At 41.6% G+C, this 4,493-nt stretch overlaps 1 pseudogene; it reads right to left on the reverse strand.

The window, feature by feature from the left end:
* Positions 1-958: 958 nt before the first annotated feature.
* LOC100940601 lies at positions 959-2,155 on the reverse strand (annotated as a pseudogene).
* Positions 2,156-4,493: the final 2,338 nt, after the last annotated feature.

A 4,493-nucleotide genomic window follows, 5' to 3' on the forward strand; every position in this document is an offset into this window, starting at 1 on the left:
TCAGTTTTCTTATTCCATTGTTCCCATCACACCTTTACTTGGCACTGATACTTCTAATCCATTCTCTTTCATCAGAATCTTGCTGGTTTTCCTTTTTCTTATCCAGCCTTTCCACCTGTACTTTGATTTGAGTGTTCTGTTGCCAATATCTTTAACTTCTGTGTTCCTTTATCTTCTTATTCATGTGCGCATCAAAATACAAACCCTGGATCAGTCTGTTAGGCCCTTGATTTTGGCATTGGCAAGTGCTGCAGAAGGAAATTCTAGAATCATACGTAGTGTTATTAGAAATTTATTGTCTCTAGACTGATAAGCCTGCAATGCTTGAAATTCCTTGCTCTTTTCTTTCTTTCTTTTTTTTTCTTTTTGAGACAGAGTCTCGTGTTGCCCTCAGTAGAGTGCCATGGTGTCACAGCCAACCGCAACTTCAAACTCTTGGGCTTAAGTGATTCTCTTGCCTCAGCTTCCCAAGTAGTTGGGACTACAGGCGCCCACCACAATGCCCAGCTATTCTTTTTGTTTTGTAGTTGTCATTGTTGTCAGCAGGCCTGGGCCAGGTTTGAACCCACCTGCCTGTTAAAAAACATCCCTCCCTACCTCTTTGATCAAGTCTTTATTAAAAATAAACTGTCTATGGAGGCGCCTGTGGCTCAGTGGCGCTGGCTCCATATACCGAGGGTGGTGGGTTCAAACCCAGCCCTGGCCAAACTGCAACAAAAAATAGCCGGGCGTTGCGGCGGGCGCCTGTAGTCCCAGCTACGTGGGAGGCTGAGGCAGAGGAATCGCCTAAGCCCAGGAGTTGGAGGTTGCTGGAGCGACTCCGCTGCACTCTACCGAGGGCGAAAAAGTGAGACTCTGTCTCTACAAAAAAATAAATAAATAAAAAATAAAAATAAAAATAAAATAAACTGTCTAGAATGATTTGACCTTTATGGAATAAATGAATTTAATTAAGAGTTTATTCCCAGGCTTTCTTTTCTGCTGGCTTCTTTCCAGCTGTTGGTTTTTGGTAGAGGCAGCCTTTTTTCTCACCAGAGGTTTTTTCCCCTTTCTTCACTGCTATGGGCTTCTTGCCTGCAACCCCCTTCTCATCCGACTTGGCCTGCAGGGCTGCTGCTGCCTTATCCGCCCAAAGTTTAGGGATTCCTGGCCTGGTAAACAATGGTATTCTGGTACATGGTCTATGCATATGGGTTTAGCTTCAACATGATTCTTGGGTTTTTCAGTGGATTCTTCTTCAGAACTCCTTTTTCATGATGAATCTTTTTTCATGGTGCAGGAAGAGCTCTTTGGATCTCTGAGCTTTTTCAAGATGCTTCTGTGCTCATCATCATGTGCATGAGACAGTTGTAGTTACTCTTGAGGGAAGCAGCTTTCAGTCCAAATGTAGAAATATCCCCTATGCTCACCAGAAGAAAGTTTCAAAATGTTTAGCTTGCTTACGTTACGCGGGGATGTTCCTGAAAGCCCGATGATACTGTTGTTTTCATTATAGACAATGCGGGGTCCCTTGTGCTGGATATGACAACTGTCTCATTTTGCCCTTACCAGCCCTTAGTTGCTGAAAGGCATAGACCTTTTTGATATCATTCCAGGCTTTAACTTTCTTAAGTAAAACAGCCTCCTTAGTCTTCTTATACTCTTCTACTTTATCTTCAACCATGTGTGGAAGTTCAGGAACTTCTTCAATTTAATGCCCTTTAGACATGACCAGCGCTGGTAAGGTTGAGGCAGCCAGGGCAGAGCAGATGGCATATAGCTTTTGGGTTGTGTTCACTCTACAGTGTCAGCGATGCCAGGTTTTGGATGGTGCAGACCTGTAGCCTGTATGACACGTATTTCCAAAAGCACCCTGGCAGAAGGAGGAGTCCCACCAGCTCAAACCCTGGGAATTGTAGTCACAGCTCTCCAGTGCCCCAGGACTCAGTGCTGGTCTGATGACTTGGCAATTCACTGACAGCGTAGTGCTGTCTGTTGTTTTTGCACAAGTTGGTATGAACAAAGTTCATAATATCTGGTTGAATGAGAGCTTGAAGACAACAGGAGGAAAAGCAACATTTTTCTCAGATGACTCCTCCTTTTTGGAGAACACTGATATCAGTGAACGAGCACAAGCCATGGCGGGGAAAGGAGAAGGTCATGTTCCTCTCAACCCAGCAGCTCCTATAGAAAAGTTGAACTTTTAATTGAAGTATAGCATATGTAAAAGTGCATAAGTTGTAAGTGTATGATTCAGTGAATTTCACAAAGTTAGTATACCTTATCTAACCAACTCCAAGAGCTAAAAACATTACAACGACACCTAGAGAACCACAATCATGACTTTTTTTTTTTTGGAGACAGAGTCTCACTCTGTCACCCTGGGTAGAGTGCTGTGGCATCACAGCTCACAGCAACTCCAAACTCTTGGGCTCAAGCAGTCTCCCTCCTTCAGCCTCCAGAGTAGCTGGGACCCAGTGCCTGCTACAATACGTGGCTAGTTTTTCTATTTTTATTTATTTATTTATTTATTTATTTATTTTTAATAAGTCATAGCTGTGTACATTAATACTATCATGGGGTACAGTGGGTTGTTACTATATACAATTTGGAATACTTTCATCCAACTGGTTAACATAGCCTTCATGTCATTTTCTTAGTTGTGTTAAGACATTTATATTCTTCTTTCTTTTTTTTTTTTTTTTTTGAGACGGAGCCTCAAGCTATCCCCCTGGGTAGAGTGCCATGGCATCACACTCACAGCAACCTCCAACTCCTGGGCTCAAGCGAGTCTCCTGCCTCAGCCTCCCAAGTAGCTGGGACCACAGGTGCCCGCCACAATGCCTGGCCATTTTTTGGTTGCAGCCATCATTGTTGTTTGGCGGGCCCGGGCTGGGGATTCGAACCCGCCACCTTAGGTGTATGTGGCTGGTGCCTTAGCCGCTTGAGCCACAGGTGCTGAGCCTATATTCTTATTTCAAATTGTATATGAAAACAGCACACTATACCCCATGATTGCATTAATGTACACAGTTATGCTATAAGAAATAAAAAAAAGACATTTATATTCTACATTTAATAAGATTCACATGTGTGAATCCCACCAATCACCCTCCCTCCTCCCTCCCCTTCCCTCCCCCTCCCCTTCCTTTTCTTTCCCCATATTTTTGGGCTAAAATTGGGTTATAGTTTTCCTACAATAGCTATAGATTAGTTACATAATAGGGTTGAGTACATTGAATACTTTTTCTTCCGTTCTTGAGATACTTTGCTTAGAAGAATATTCTCCAGCTCCATCCATGTAAACATGAAGGAGGTAAAGTCTCCATCTTTCTTTATGGCTGCATAGTATTCCCTGGTGTACATATACCACAATTCATTGATCCATTCATGGGTTGAAGGACACTTGGGCTTCTTCCATGACCTAGCATTATGATTTGGGCTGCAATGAACATTCTGGTACAAATATCTTTATTGTAGCGTGATTTTTGATCTTCTGGATATATACCCAGCAGAGGAATTATAGGATCAAATGGTAGGTCTATTTTTAGTTCTCTAAGTGTTCTCCAGATGACTTTCCAAAAGGGACATATTAATTTGCAATCCCACCAGTTGTGTAGAAGTGTTCCCTTTTCTCCACAACCATGCCAGCATCTGTGATTTTGAGATTTTGTGATATGCCCTAATCTTACTGGTGTTAGATGATATCTCAAAGTACTTTTAATTTGCATTTCTCTGATGATTAAGGATGATGAGTGTTTTTTCATATATCTGTAGGTCATGCGCCTGTCTTTAGAGAAGTTTCTCTTCAAGTCCCTTGCCCACCCTGAGATGGGATCACTTGTTCTCTTCTTGCTAGTACATTTGAGTTCTCTGTGGATTCTGGTTATTAAATATTTGTCAGAGACATAATCAGCAAATATCTTCTCCCATTCTGAGGACTGTCTGCTTGCTTTACTTACTGTGTTCTTCACTGTGCAGAAGCTTTTTAATTTGATGAGGTCCCAGTAGTGTATTTTTGATGTTGCTTCAATTCCCCAGGGAGCCCTCCTCATAAAAAATTCACCCAGACCGATTTCTTCAAGAGTTTTCTCTACACTTTCTTCTAGTATTTTTATAGTTTCATGTCTTAAATTTAAATCTTTAATCCAGTGAGAGTCTATCTTAGTTAGTGGTGAAAGGTGTGGGTCCAGTTTCAGTCTTCTGCAAGTCACCAGCCAGTTAGTCTAGCACCATTTATTAAATAGGGAATCTTTTTCCCACTCAATGTTTTTAATTGGCGTGTCAAGATCAGGTAATGGTAAGTAGCTGGGTTCACCCCTTGGTTCTCTATTCTGTTCCATACATCTCCCTCTCTGTTTTTGTGCCAATACCATGCTGTTTTGATCACTATGGATTTATAGTATACTCTGATGTCTGGTAGCATAATTCGTCCTGCTTTGTTTTTATTTCTGAGTAAAGTCTTGGCTATTTGAGGTTTTTTCTGATTCCATACAAAATGAAGTATTATTTTA

Source organism: Otolemur garnettii, unplaced genomic scaffold (assembly GCF_000181295.1).
Source record: "Otolemur garnettii isolate 467f Iridium unplaced genomic scaffold, OtoGar3 scaffold00020, whole genome shotgun sequence".
NCBI lineage: Eukaryota > Metazoa > Chordata > Mammalia > Primates > Galagidae > Otolemur > Otolemur garnettii.